This window comes from Panthera leo, chromosome A1, assembly GCF_018350215.1.
Source record: "Panthera leo isolate Ple1 chromosome A1, P.leo_Ple1_pat1.1, whole genome shotgun sequence".
NCBI lineage: Eukaryota > Metazoa > Chordata > Mammalia > Carnivora > Felidae > Panthera > Panthera leo.
In genome coordinates, this window is record NC_056679.1 from 8,152,209 (window position 1) to 8,168,019 (window position 15,811).

Genomic DNA, 15,811 nt, shown 5'->3' on the forward strand with positions numbered 1-15,811 from the left:
ACTGAGCCACCCAGGCGCCCCAAGATTTTTTTTTTTAATTGGAGTATAATTGATGTATAATATCCTATTAATTTCAGCTGTGTATCGTAGTGACTTGATAATTTTATACATTATAAAATGATACCCACAATAAGTGTAGTTACCATCTATCACCATCAAAGTTATTACAATATTATTGACCATGTTCTTTGTGCTGTATATTACATCCCAGCGACTTATTTATTTTATAACTGCAAGTTTGTATCTCTTAATCTGCTTCACTTGTTTTGCCTGCCCCCCAACCATTACCCACTCTGTACTCAACAGTTTGTTTCCTGTATTTATGACTCTATGTCTGTTTTATGTATTTGTTTTTTTGTTTGTTTGTTTTTTAGATTCCACATATAAGGGAAATCATATGGTATTTGTCTTTTGTCTTTCTCTGTCTGGCTTATTTCACTTAGCCTAATACCCTCTAGGTCCATCCATGTTATTGCAAATGGCAAGATTTCATTTATATTAATGGATGAATAATATTCCTATCACATCTTCTATATCCATTCATCTATTTAAAAATTTTTTTAATGTTTATTTGTTTTTGAGAGAGAGAGAGAGAGAGAGAGAGAGAGACAGAGCATGAGTGGGGGAGGAGAAGAGAGAGAGGGAGACACAGAATCTGAAGCAGGCTCCAGACCCTGAGCTGTCAGCACAGAGCCCTATGTGGGACTCGAACTCACCAGCCATGAGATCATGACCTGAGCCGAAGTTGGACACTCAACCAACTGAGCCCCCAGGCACCCCTCATTCATCTATTTTTTAAAGTTTATTTATTTTGAGAAAGAAAGAGACAAAGAGAGAAAGAAAGAGAGAGAGAGAAAGAAAGGAAGCAAGAAAGAAAAAAAGAAAGGAAGAAAGAAAGAAAGTGGGGGTGGGGCAGAGAGAGAAGGAGAAAGAATCCTAAGCAGTCTCCATGCTGTCAACACAGGGCCTGACGTGGGTCTCTATCCCATAAACTGTGAGATCATGACCTGAGCAGAAATCAAGAGTCAGATGCATAACTGACTGAGCCACCCAGGTGCCCCTATCCATTCATCTGTTGACAGACACTTAGGTTGCTTCCAAATCTTGGCCATAAATCTTAAGTGAACTCAGGTGTGTATAGATCTCTTCAAATTGGTGTTTATGTTTTCTTTGGATAAATACCCAGGAGTGGAATTGCTGATAGTCTATTTTTAATTTTTTGAGGAACCTCCATACTGTTTTCCACAGCAGCTGCACCAATTTATTTTCCCACCAACTGTGCATAAGAGTTCCCTTTTCTCCTCATGCTCACCAATATTTGTTATTTTTTGTCTTTTGATTCTAGCTAATCTGACAGGTGTGACACCTCATTGTGGTTTCCATGTGCATTTCCTTGACCGTTAGTAATGTTGAGCATCTTTCCATGTGCCTGTTGGCCATCTGTATCTTCTTTGCAAAACATGTCTATTCATATCTGCTGCCCATCTAATAATCAGGTTGTTTGCTTTTTTGATATTAAGTTGTATCCTTTTTTTTTTTTTTTTGAGGTGAGAATTATTTATGTTTATTTTATGGCAATTTTGAAAATCCCAAATATGTTTGCCTTACTTTTGTTATTTTAATATGGCAGAGTGGCTTGTTAATTATGAGACATCTTTCCCCGTAGGTGTTCATCATTCTGTTATTACTCACTTGGTTACTTGGCTGAGGAGAAATGTCACAATACTCGGCCATGGATTTCTCAGCTTAGTTTTTTTTTTTTTTATTAAGTTTTAAATTTTAATTCCAGTGTAGTTAACATACAGTGTTATATTAGCTTCGGGTGTAGAATCTAGTGATTCAGCAATAATCTGTAGATTATTTAGTGCTCATTGTGATAAGAGTTGTGTAAGTTTTAAAATATATTCTAAACATGAGCCCCTTGTTGGATGTATAATTTGCAAATATCTTCTTCCATTTAGTAGTGTGCCTTTTCACTTTGTTGATGGTTTCCTCCGCTGTGCAAAACTTTGTAGTTTGATGTAATATTATTTGTTTATTTTAGCTTTTGTTGCCCTTGCCTGAGGAGAGTGACCCCTCAAAATATTGCTAAGACTGATGTCAAAGAGCTTACTGCCTATGTTTTCTTTTAGGAGTTTTATGGTTTCAGGTTTTACATCGAGTCTTTAATCCACATTGAATTTATTTTTGTATATTGTGTAAGATATTGGTCCAGGTTCATTCTTTTGCATGTAGCTGTCCTATTTTCCCAACATCATTTATTGAAGGGACCGTCTTTTCCCCATTGTATATTCTTGCAGCTTGTTATAGATTAACTGATATATATATGTGGGTTTATGTCCGGGCTCTCTATTCTGTTCCATTGATCTATATGTATATTTTCATGCCAGTACCATACTGTTTTGATGACTATAGCTCTGAAGTATAGTTTGAAATCAGGGAGCATGATACCTCCAGCTTTGTTCTTCTTTCTCAAGATTACTTTGGTTTTGGGGCGCCCAGGTGGCTCAGTCGGTTGAGCGTCCGACTTCGGCTCAGGTCATGATCTCACGGTCCGTGAGTTCGAGCCCCGCGTCGGGCTCTGGGCTGACAGCTCAGAGCCTGGAGCCTGCTTCAGATTCTGTGTCTCCCTCTCTCTCTGCCCCTCCCCGACTCATGCTCTGTCTCTCTCTGTCTCAGAAATAAATAAACATTAAAAAAAAAAAAAAAAAAAGATTACTTTGGTTTTTTGGGATCTTTTGTGTTTCTACATAAACTTTAGGACTCTTTGTTCTAGTTCTATGAAAAATGCCAGTGGAATTTTGATTGGGATTGCATTGAATCTGTATATTTCTTTGGATAGTATGGACATTCTAATAATATTAATTCTTCCAGTCTATGAGCATGGAATGTCTTTCCATTTATTTGTGTCATCTTCTATTTCTTTAATCAATGTCTTATGGTTTTTAGAATACAGGTCTTTCATCTTGATTAACTTTATTCCTAGGTGTTTTATTCTTTTTGATGCAATTGTAAATGGGATTATAGCCTTGATTTTTCTTTCTGATAGTGCATTATAAGCATATAGAAAAATTACTCTTTCTGGGTATTAATTTTGTATCTTGTGATTTTATTGAATTTATTTATTAGTTCTAACAGTTTTGAAGTGAAGTCCTTATGGTTTTCTATATATAATATTATGCCATCTGCGAATAGTGACAATTTTACTTTTTCTTTTCCAATTTCCAATTTTTCTTTTCCAATGACTTGTATTTCCTTTTCTTGCCTAATTGCTGTGGCTAGGACTTTCAATACTATGTTAAATGAAAGTGGTGAGAGTGGACATCCTTGTGTTGTTACTGATTTGAGAGGGAAAGACTTCAACTTTTCACTGTTGAGTATAATGTTAGCTGTGGGCTTGTCACATCTGGCCTTTCTTATGTTGAGGTATGTTGCTTCTATATTTACCTTGATGAGAGTTTTTATCATAAATGGATGTTAAATTTTGTCAAATGCTTTTTCTGCATCTATTGAAGTGATCATATTATTTTTATTTATTTTGTTAATGTGGTATATCATGTTGATTGATTTGCAGATGTTGAACCAAGATTCTTGCCTCCCTGGAATAGATCCCACTAGATCATAGTGTATGATACTTTTAATATATTGTTGAATTTGTTTCACTAATATTTTGTTGAGGATTTTTGCATCTGTGTTCATTAAGGATATTGGCCTATAATTTTCTTCTGTGCGGTGTCTGTCTGGGTTCAGTATCACGGTAATGCTGGCCTTGTAAAATGAGTTTCAAAGTGTTCCTCCCTCTTCAATTTTTTGCAATAACAAAAAATTGTGAGAAAGATAGGTGTTAGCTCTTCTTAAAAACTTGGTAGAACTTGCCTGTGATGCTCTCTGGTCCTGGACTTTTCTTGTTGGAGAGTTTAAAAATTAAAATAGGTTCAATTTTGTTACATATAATCAATCTATTCAGATTTTCTGTTTCTTTGTGATTCAGTATTAGAAGGTATTTTTTAGGAATTTATCCCTTTCTTCTATGTTTTCTAATTTTTTAGCATACATTATTCATAATATTCATAGTCTCTTAAGATTCTTTGTATTTCTGTGGGTAACTTCTTCCTTTCATTTCTGATCTTATTTATTTGGGTTCTCTCTTTCTCTCTCTCTCTCTCTTTATGAGTCTGGCAAGAGGTTTATCAATTTTGGTTATCTTTTTAAAAAGCCAGCTTTTAGATTCATTGATCTTTTCTATTGTTGTTTTTTTTTGTTTTGTTTTGTTTTTGGTTTCTATTTCATTTACTTCCGCTCTTATCTTTATTATTTCCTTCCTTCTACTAACTTTAGGTTTTATTTGTTCTTTTTGTAGTTCCTTTAGGTGCAAGGTTAAATTGTTTATTTGGATTTTTCTTGTTTTTTTGAGGTAGGCCTGTGCCACTTTGAACTTTCTTCTTAGAACTGCCTTTGTCATGTCCCATAGATTTTGGAAAGTTGTGTTTCCATTTTCATTTGTCTTGAATTATATTTTGATTTCCTCTTTGATTTCTTCATTTACTCGTTGATTGTTTAGTAGCATGTTGTTTGTCCCTGCATGTTTGTGTTTTTTTCAGTTTTCTTCTTATAATTAATTTCTAGTTTTAGCCATTGTGGTCAGAAAAGATGCTTGGTATGATTTTAATCTTGAATTGATCGAGACCTATTTTGTGGCCTAACATGTAGTCTTTAAGTAAAGCTTCCTCAAAATGCATAGATTTCTACGATTAACAGTGACTACCACTGGAGGATATTCAGTGGAGGTAAATGGCATGACTAGGTGGTCTCTAAGGTTCCTTTTATAGGACTTGCCTGTACTAATTCATCGTCACCTGACAGCTCTTCCTTAAATAGTCAAAGTGTGCAGGGGCTCAAATAAAAGTGAAAGTTACACATCATGTGCCTGATTTTGCTGTTCTTAGGCCCAACTTAGCTCTTTGCCCCAGCTCCCAGAGACCTGAAACGGTTTCACTTTCTCTCTGCCTACCCTTCTTGTACAAACCAAGAAAGGATTTCAGGTCATCAAAATCACAGAAATGAAAAATTACAGTGGGGTGAATTTAAGAATTTACTCTTTATTGAGCATCTGTTCTCAGCAGAGCACTCTACCATGGGGAATAGGAAAGAAGTAAAAGGGAAGAAAATCTGGGTCTAAAGCCATGACAAGGCAGATGGAGAGATGAGTTATATTCAGACTAAAACTTGTCATTATCGTGGGAGATATATCCAGAAAGGAGACCATCAGTCACATTAGGGAGGACCGGATGATGGAAGCCTTGCTTCTGGAAATCAAAGCAAAATGTAGGCCCAGCTACCAAGGGCGACCCCAGCTGTGGGAATCTCTTTCTCTCTCTTTGTCTTGTCATTAAAGGCAATGTGGCCTCTGACAGGCACCAGTTAAAGATTTCCGCTTATTGGTCCTGGTTTTGCAAGACGGCGACTTTGGAGGAAGATGTGGAAAGGAGGCTAAATCTCCAGCTGCCTTGGACCAAGTTCCCCCAAAACAATCTTGGTACAGCCAGCGGGTTGAGAACCTCTTACAAATCATCTGAAAAGTCTTTTGAACACCTTGGAAGCAGATACGGAGTAAACATAATGATTATGTTTGTAATATTAATACAAAAAGGGTAACTTGTCTCAGTTGTGCTGTTCATACTGGCAGCTGTTATTGTTCACAGAACCTATAGCCTCAACAAGAAGTTAGTATATTTATGTCTGTACCGTTTCCTCTAGGAGTCCTGTATATGTGCCTAAGAAAAAAGTCACATTGAGCCAAATACGTAACCTACCTAACAGGCACAGGAAACTCTCAAAGATTTGGAAGAAAACCTTTCCAGAGTTAGGGAGAAAGCAGCAGAATTCCACTGTCAGATCCATCTCCTGGCTTCTGTCGCCTCACAGTGGAGAGCTGGCAGAGCAGGGTGCATTTTCCCTACCCCCTCTGGGACTATTATCTGCAATAAGATGCCATGAAGGAATTAAGCATCCTGCCGAGGTTGGTACTAGGTCCAGTGAAAGACCACAGGGAGGCTTGACATGAATTGTGAGATAGCTCTGAAGCCAACACTCTGGAATTTTCACTAGGCAAGACCAGGCTGCCTGAACCGACTACCGTTTTCTCTGGCTTTGATCAAGGTTCAAGGCTTTGGGGCATCGGGGAGGTTCTAGAAGCCCACTGGGGGGCATCTTATGGGAACCAGCACAGATTTGGGCTGAATTAGGATTTATGGTATGAAATCAGTTTAAAAACCTGAAGAGATTCTACAGAGACTAAATTGCCCTCTCTCTAGGATTCCCTAAAGCAACTCCAATCCTGTTTTGGGATTCAAAGTCTGAACTAGATTTGTCCTGCAAACCCAGGACTGGCTGACTGGTCAGGGATTACCAGGTTCAGGACCGTCCTTGGGGATGCGGAACTTATCTAGAAACTTTTGATCCACGTGCACTACTAGAACATTCCCTCGGTGGTCACTAGGCAGTGTTTGCACCTTTACTTGGTCTATACTTACCCCATACCTTTGACAGTTTACTACTCAGTTGATGATAATATCAAAATACATTCTTTTTCATGACTTATATTCATCTGTATGTCCTCTGTTACTAGGAATTATTTTCTTCTAATTTTTTTTGAAAATGAACCTTTTAAAAAAACATTTTTTTTTAATTTTTTTTTTTAACATTTATTTATTTTTGAGACAGAGAGAGACAGAGCATGAACGGGGGAGGGGCAGAGAGAGAGGGAGACACAGAATCAGAGGCAGGCTCCAGGCTCTGAGCCATCAGCCCAGAGCCCCACGTGGGGCTCGAACTCACGGACTCACGGACCGCGAGATCTTGACCTGAGCTGAAGTCGGACGCTTAACCGACTGAGCCACCCAGGTGCCCCAACATTTTTAACTTCTAGGAGAAAGTGGATCCTTTTCTGCATTTCTGCAAATTTGCCCAATGATGTATAATAAAAATACATTGCGTTTACATATCGGATTTTCTTCCAAAGACTATTCCCAACCATCATCTGCTTGATTTTATAGATATAAATAGACATGTATGTAGATATACATGAGACCAGATTAATATGCACATATAAATATATAGTTATTAAACATGTGTTTATATACATCTGAACAATGTAGTATTAATATTGTGTATGTGGATATATGTATGTACATCAGTGGGTATATATAAGGGTATTTGTGTATGTGCGTTGTGTGTGTGTGTGTGTGTGTGTGTGTGTGTGTGTTATAGGTAATTATAGAACTTAAGCAAAGTATAGTATGGGAACATAAGTGTCAATTTTGTCTAAGACCAAAAAAGGTGTTTGTGACAGCATATGAAAAAAATTTTTTTAATATTTATTCATTTTTTAAGAGAGAGAGAGAGAGAGAGAGAGAGAGAGCATGAGTGGGGGAGGGGCAGAGAGAGGAGGAGACACAGAATCCGAAGCAGGCTTCAGGCTCTGAGCTGTGGGCACGAGCCCGATGCAGGGCTTGAACTCATGGACTGCGAGATCATGACCTGAGCTGAAGTCGGATGCTTAACTGGCTGAGCCACCCAGGCGGCCCGCATATGGAAAATTTTCAGTGATGAATTTAAAACTGCTGGCTTGCTCCATTACTATTTTAAGCTACATCTGAGGAAATGGACTGCTGTCTGTGTGTGCTCCCTGGGACAAATGCTTCTCTGAGATCCACGTCTCCCCCTGGACCTTGGGGTTATTTTTAACCATCCCAGAGTATGGATCTCTGGGCTGTTTGAGAGAAGCAGCTATTTTTCACTTCCCAAAGCCTTCTGCACTGTGTCCTTCTGGTAAAAGGCGGCTGGTGACATATCAGGGGCAGATGCCTGGGAGCCCTGGCAGCTAGAGGGCCTCCTTGCTGGGGGTCTCTGCAGACTGACTAGAGGAGCAGAGGGGAAAAGAGCGGAGCCTGACCGCGGCCCCCACCTTTTAGTGCAGCCAGGCATCCCTACCACCCCCCACCTCGGGGCCTGGGCATGGAGGCATGGGGAGGGTGGGAGGGTGGTGCTGTGGTCTAGCTTGGGCAGTGCGGTGGTTTGGAGCATTTGCCACCAACAATAGTGTTCTCTACCGGACAAAATTACTTCCTCTACTGGTCAGTAATAAGTAGCAATCGTTATTCTCTCTATTAAAAATAATATATTTTAATTTCAAAGATACCCAACTGTAGTAAACTCTTTGGGTTCTGAACTAAAATGTGCATGTATCAGACAAAAAATATTGCACTGCACTTTTTCACTCTTCCACGTTTTAAGCACAAAGAAAAATTCCGCGTGGTCATATAAAATAATGAAACTGAAGGGACTCAAGTTCTGGCTTTTCGTCTTCACAGTCATTGTCCTGTCGTTGTTTATTTTGAGTCTGCTGTTGAATCACAGCCGCATGCCATGGTACAGGGCTGGAGACAAAAACTGGCCCAAAGCGAACTTGAGTGAGGCCATGCTGTTACCAGTTTATCGTCAGAATGGCTGCATGTTGATGAGTCCACGTAAGTTGGAATAACTGGGGATCCTCCCAATTAACTTCCATAGAGAATACAGTGATTATGGAGAGATAAGTAATTCAAGTGTGCTCATGTGCAGCTCACCTGAATTAGTAAAAGTCACCAACACCGGTGGCAGCTGTTTATAGCCTGTCGTACAAAAAGATTTTTTGCAGAGGTGCATAATGCGAATTGTTGGTGTGTGTTGATGTGAAAAGCAGATTGACTTACAGTTTTTCTTCTTAAAAAAATTTTTTTAACGTTTATTTATTTTTGAGAGACAGAGAGAGACAGAGCATGAATGGGGGAGGGTCAGAGACAGAGGGAGACACAGAATCCGAGGCAGGCTCCAGGCTCTGAGCTGTCAGCACAGAGCCCGACGCGGGGCTCGAACTCACGGACCGCGAGATCATGACCTGAGCCAAAGTCGGATGTTTAAGCGACTGAGCCACCAAGGAGCCCCCAGTTTGTTTTCCTTATCAACATTTTTGTTCCTGCCAGTGACACATCCCATTATTACCAGCACCTGGCTGTTGTGCCCCGGCCTCTTCATAATGCAAAGAAAAGGGCTTCTGAACTTCGAAGATTTTGCCATGGGTGTTGGCCTATGACCTTGAGAAACTGGCCAATATTGTTGTGGTTCCCTTTGCTTGTCTATACAATGAAAAGAACAGGTGCGCCTGGGCGGCTTGGTCGATTGAGCGACCGACTTCGGCTCAGGTCACGATCTCGCGGTCCGTGAGTTCGAGCCCCACGTCAGGCTCTGTGCCGACAGCTCAGAACCTGGAGCCTGCTTTGGATTCTGGGTCTCCCTCTCTCTCTGCCCCTCCCCCGCTCACACTCAGTCTCTCTCACTATCTTTCAAAAATAAACATTTAATAAATAAATAAATAAATAAATAACATTAAAATAACAGCACTTCTCTATGTGACCTTGCATAGCCGTTGTGAAGATTCCATACATGTGGAGCCTGTGATATCTGTACACAAATACCAGTTTGCACAACTAGCCCCTGGAGTTGTGGTTTGCCGTGGAAGAATCTGGCCGTGAGGTTCCCCTACCTCTTTTCTCTCCCCATCACTGGACCCTGCTTCCTGGTCTGCTTCCTAAACACAGTGCTGTCATTTCTGCAGGTTCTGGCTCTGACTCTTGGCTTCTCTCTCCCCAGTGCTGCTTTTTTCCCCCCTCATCTCTGCTGAGCTCATTTACTTTCTGTTTCTACTTTTAATTAGCCCAACAACAGTTCCCAAACCCACCCTCTCCAGTGCCAGGCCAACATTTCCAACAAATCCTCTTCTCCGTAATATTCTCCTCCCAGTTTCCCACTTTTGCAACCTCTGCCCTGTGTTTCAGTGATCCGAACATAGGCCTCAGACATGGGCCCCAAAGATGACTCTCATCCTCCCCTACGTCTAAACAGAAATGAGCCAGAGGGGGCGGAGGGGATGGGCGTGGGGGTTTCGGGGCCAGGGGACTCTGGATTCAGATCCTGGCTGTGCCGTGTACTAATTTCTTGATGCTCTCTAAATCCTGGAGTCCTTAAGTGCGTTTTGACCCACCCGAAATACAAACTCACAGAGCCAGTAATTTATTATTTGCATAATGTTCTTTCTCTCTCAGAGGCTTGGAATATTTTTAATTATAATACTTAATTGTGGTAAAATACACACACCATGAAGCTTATCATCTTTAGCATTTGTAAGTGTGCCGTTGTGGTAATAAGTACACCCACATTGTGGTGCGATCATCACCACCATCCATTCTGCAGAACTGAAAACAGTGATTCCCGATTTCCCCCTCCCCTCTAGCCCCTGGCAACCACCGTTCTACTTCCTGTCTCTGATTGTGACTCCTCTAGGTACCTATGTAAAAGTAGCATCTTATAATATTTATCCTTTTGTGTCTGGCTTATTTCATTTAGCACAATGCCCTACGTTGTCACATGAATCAGAATTTCCAAACTTTTTAAAGCTGAATAAAATTCCGGTGTGTGTGTGTGTGTGTGTGTGTGTGTGTGTGTGTGTGATCTTTTGTTTATCCGTTCATCCCGTCAGTGGACAGTTGGGTTGATTCCACCTCTTGGCTATTGCAAATAACACTATGAACGTGAGCATACAAATATCTCTTTGAGACCCTGCTTTCGATTCTTTGGGTCTATACCCAGAAGTGGGATTGCTGGATCATACGGTAATTTGGCATTCAACTTTTCGAGGAACCACCCTCCCACTTTCCATAGCCATTGTCCTATTTTACGTTTTCACCCACAGTGAACAAGGGTTCCAGTTTCTCCCCATTCTCATCACCACTTATATTCTGGGGTTTGATACACATTTTTTTTTAAGATGAAGAATTATCTAGGTTTTATCCAGTGTTTCTCTAAACTTATAGGAGGATCACCTCCCCAGAACCATCTGGAACACTTGTAAAAATGCACATTCCTCATCCCCTCCACCGAGTAGGGCCTCTGAACGTGACTTCTGAAGCCAAGTGCTGTGTGCACCTGTCGCCTTTATTCACAGGAACGCCTCCGGCAGGTGAGGTCTTGGCCAGCTGACAAGCCCTTGAGGAGAGATTTAGAGGGAGAGCACCCTCCAGCCCCCTGAAAACCACAGTATGCAGGAGAACTCCATCGGGATCGTCTCATCGCCAGGATTCCAGTGACAGCACAAGTGGAAGAATGATGATCATTCATACTGGGTTTTTTTTTTTTCCAGTTTTCAGGCTCTTCAATGGTAATCCACTAAAAAAAAAAATCACATTAAGGTCTGGAAACAGGACATTTTTAGCTGAGGAAATGCTCTTGATCAAAAAGCAGATTTTGACTGGTGATGCTCGACGAAGTACCTATTATCAGCTTCCTACAGATCTCCTCAGAGCCATTCTCAGGCATTAGGGAAGCAATCTTCACAAGGGCCACTTCCCTGGCTGTAATGCCTACTGTGATATGAGTCATGCCTTTTGTCTTGTGCCTGGAATTTGGGGATGTTTACGAAAAGTTGTTGTAAATACGAGTCATAATTCCTCTTTTCACAAGATTCTTTATTTCACAAAAATGAGTGGCTCATCACGTACAAACGTCATATCACTTCCAGCCCTATTGTCACCTGCAAGTAGTCTCTCAGTTTTACTAGGGATTATTTAAAGGCTTTCGAGAACAGTATGTCATGGAAATCCACCAGGCAACACAGTTTCTGGGTCGCCACCGGTAATGTTGAAATACACATGTGCATCGACCGGACCAACTTCATCTCTTGAGGGCAGAAAGTGGAGTCTTGCATTTGGAAGCAAATGGCAAAGACAGGCAAAACACCTTTTTAAATGCAGGCTTCTTGAGTTTGAGCACAGCATCTATTTTCTTGCTTCATTTAAAGTCCCAAAGCAGGTGGAGATGTAACGGACACGCGCAGCATGCCAACACTTTCCTTAGCACGCTAAAACCTTATTTTCAATTTAAACTGCGCTGGCACCGAGCATTAATATTTTAAAGTGAAGCGTGACAGTTCCTAACTTTTTAAAAATGGAGAATGGGCCACTTGAGCTTTCTTTCCCGGTGGTGTCTCTCAGCCTTCAGACATGGATACGAGACCAGACCAGATGGGTATAACAGTGAAGCAGGACATAGTCCAGACTGCCCAGCTAGTCTCAAGCAAAACAAACAATGCAATTAAAAAAAAAAAAAAGACAACATTCCATTGAATCCCTGTAGATAGAAATACGTGTTATGTAAACTGTCACTTATGCTTGTTTGTACTTGGCAAATGTTGGTGGAGGGAGAGAATAAAGTTCCAAATAAGATGGCCAGATGTGTGCGCCTAATGGGAGAAGTAAGCACGCTGTTTATGGAGGCAACATATTTAAAGGGAAAAATCCTACTATTCGTTTCTACGGGGGCATACTGAGGTGAAGTTGTCTACAGTTAAGTGCAGTTCTGTTCATGCTGTTCTACTCACGCAAAGACAACTATACTTTTAATTTGAGTACAGTTGATGCACAACGTTACATTGGTTTCAGTGGTACAACATAGCGATTGAACAACTGTATACATTATGCCGTGCTTGCAAACGTAGCTACCATCCGTCACCATGTAACGTTATTACAATATCAGTAACTATATTCCCTATGCTGTGCCTTTATCCTTGTGACTCATTCACTCCCTAAGTGGAAGCCTGTACCCACCCCCCCCCCCCCCCACTTCAGCGGTTTTGCCCATCCCGGTCTCCCTCTGGCAACCATCCGTCTGTTCTCTGTATTCATGGGTCTGATTCTGCTTTTTGTTTGCTTATTTATACACTTGTTTTGTTTTTAAGACTCCGCATAGAAGTGAATTCACATGGTTATTTGCCTTTCACGGGTTTTTAAAGGCTCTGAGGCAGGAGAATCCTTAACTGAGTGTTTGGGGTTAATTTGACCATTTGACAACAAGATGGGAAAGAAGGCAGGCTGGTGAAAGTCGGCCCCTCCTCTTTCTTCTGTTCTACAGAGAACAGTAAGTAGCAAAGGCTTCTTTCAGGAACGGTTTAAAACTCTGGAGAACAAAGCTTCTCAAACTTCAAAGCGCCTACGTATCATCTGGGGACTGTTAAAATGCAGATTGTGGTTTAGGGTGTCTGGGCGGAGCCTGAGGCTCTATTTCGAAGAAGGTCAGAGGTGATGCTGATAGTGGAGGTCTGAGGAGCACGGGAGTGGTGAGAGAGATTAGAGCGAGGAGAGAAGCAAACATTGGCTCCTGGCCGCAGAGCAGAGAGCCCTGAGCCACAGGAAGTCGGCCTGAGCTGATCACCTTACCCTTTCAGCCGTCAACCTGTTTAGCATTGTCATCAGTCAGACTGAATCCTCGTTTTGAGGTCTAAAAGTGTGCTTTATCCTTTCTCGTGGGGTTATAGAAGGCAAAAGAGATCGGCATAGATAGTGCATAACTCAAGAGTTTCATCGGAGACAACCGTGTTCCCAGTGGTCAGAAATCCAGGCCCGACGGACGACTTCCTCCTTTCGGGGATGGACGGTGTCACGAGTCTGTCCCAGTCGTGACGAGCTCTCATTTTTCTCCCCATCTTCCTGGGCCTGCCGGGTGTTGAATTTCACAAAAAGTGCTAGTTAAACTTTATCAGGAGTGAAAGTTCGTTTTGCCCCAGCGTTCTGGCACAGAGAACACCAGGGCTGTGGGAAATTCAGCGAGTCAAAGATGGAGGCCGAAGTCATTCAGTCCTCGTCAGCCAAATGCTAACTTCTGCCAGGGCTGAGTTTTTGCCTTTCACCTGGTTATTTTCATTAAGGACCACGTTTTATTATTATTATTATTATTATTATTATTATTATTGCTATTATCATTAAGAATCATGTTTTATTAAGTGTCACAGCGTTGTTTGCAAAATAGATTCAAGTTTCTCCTCAGCCTCAAGTCCCCTCCCTCTGAGACCTCAGGGCCCACAAACTTCCGGCACCCCCGGGGTTCAGTTGCAAGTTCTTCAACCTAGAGCTGCACAGTATGTTTCCGTTGTCCTTGTCTCTCTCTCTCTCTCTCTCTCTTCATTGGCGACTACCAGTCTGTTCTGTGTAGACACCAACCCACTGAACCTATCACAGGCCTTTAGTCTGAGGTCTCAAAGTTCAAGGGGACCCTTTTTGGTAGTCACGAGGTGCTGATTCTGACCTGGACCTGGTGGGCAGGTGGGCTGTACCTAAATAAACAGTCCAGTCCTCTCCCTTTCTGGGCCCGTGGTAAGTTTGTTATCTCTTTTAAAGTTAGGCACATCGCGGGACCTGTGCTGGCCAACGAAATGTGGGTGGAGGTTGTATGCCACTCCCAGGAGGCAACGTTAAGAGTTTGTGCACAATTCTGTTCCCATTCTGCTAGCATCACGGAAGCATTTCCCTGGAGGGATCCTCCAGCAACCCAGCAGGCTGGGCCCCTGGATGGTTACACTAAGAAGAACACCCCCATCACCACATCCTGTAATCCATACTGCACATGTAGTATGAGCTACAAATAGACCTTTGCTGTGCTAAGCCACTGAGGGGGGTGTGTGTGTGTGTGTGTGTGTGTGTGTGTGTGTCTGTCTGTGTGTATTTGGGAGGGGGGAACGTGATTGCTCCAGTAGGCCTAACCCATTCTATCCTGATTGATCCACTGGCATTCAGCTGATAGTGTAATACATCACCCACAAGTGCACAACTGTAGCAAAGCAACTTCCGGGGATGGTCTTCATTTTCTGTTGTAAGATAGGAGGTGGGAAGGAGGGGCCAGTTCCTTCAAGCTGAAGGAAACCGTTCTCACAACCGCCACCCGGAACCACTGGCTCCGATCGCTGGCACCGACAGCTGGCTCCCAGTTCAGCCAAGAGCCGAGATGACTTGTAAGGACTTCATGAATATGCGTTTATCAAAAAAATTAGCTTTCACTGTCTACAATGCACTCCTGTTCATTCTTCCAACACCTCTCTCAAGGTCACATCTGTAATGGATGCAGCTGTTGAAGGACAGACACATGTAGTAAATCATAGGGTCAGATACACTCCTCTCGAAGGAAGATGAAGTCAAGTGCCCTGGAGTAAATTTCTTTTTTTTTTCTTTTGTGGTGGGAGGAATTAGGTATTACCACCTGATTATTTTACTGTTTCTATTCCACTCAGTAATTAATTTGGGGGCCCTGGTCGGCACAGAAGCTCAGGTCCCGGTTTGCTTCTCTCTTACCAACGGCCTGGCACTTCTTTGACTTCATGACCGCCCCCCCCCCCGCCGCCCCGAATCTTTCATCACGTCATTTGGGCTGGCATTACCAGTAGCTGATAATGCAAAACCTCATCTTATGGGCATTCCCTGCCACGTTTTTCTTCAGTCCTTCCTGAGTTTGAAATGAATGTGAACGAAGAAAGCATTCTTCCTGTGCTTTCAGTCGTTGACTTATTTCTACGGGGTGCAATTCCGAAACGCAATTCTTTGAACACAATTTCTTTTTCTACACGAGAGGTAGTGTTAGGAAGTGATTACGATTTGGGCTTCTGAGCTCAGATTGCCTGGGTCTCAATTCCACTGTGGCCCTCAACTAGCTGGGTGGCCTTGGGCAGCTTACTGGGCCTCTCTGTGCCCTAGTGTCCCATCTGTAATATGGGATTACAACCTTGCCGCATTGGCTAGTGTTGTGAGCATTAAATGAGTTAACACCTTAAGAGTGCTTCTTAGCAAGTGCTTACAAGCGCCAGCACCCTCGACGGCCCAGAAAGGAGGTAACGTGGCCCAGCTGATTGCAGGCCGTGATGGAGACCACCTCTGTGGTCTTAGACAAGTAGTGA

At 42.2% G+C, this 15,811-nt stretch overlaps 1 long non-coding RNA gene across 2 annotated transcripts in view; it reads left to right on the forward strand.

Annotated features, from left to right (window-relative positions):
• The window catches only part of LOC122221906, a 34,181-nt gene extending 21,529 nt beyond the window's left edge, over positions 1-12,652 (forward strand). The window contains exon 3 of one of the 2 annotated variants that reach the window (XR_006203519.1): positions 11,042-12,652. This is a non-coding gene — a long non-coding RNA (uncharacterized LOC122221906). Of the gene's footprint in view, positions 1-5,395; positions 6,574-11,041 lie in introns of those variants that run through there. The other variant, XR_006203511.1, reaches the window with a different exon arrangement.
• The last annotated feature ends 3,159 nt before the right edge of the window (positions 12,653-15,811 follow it).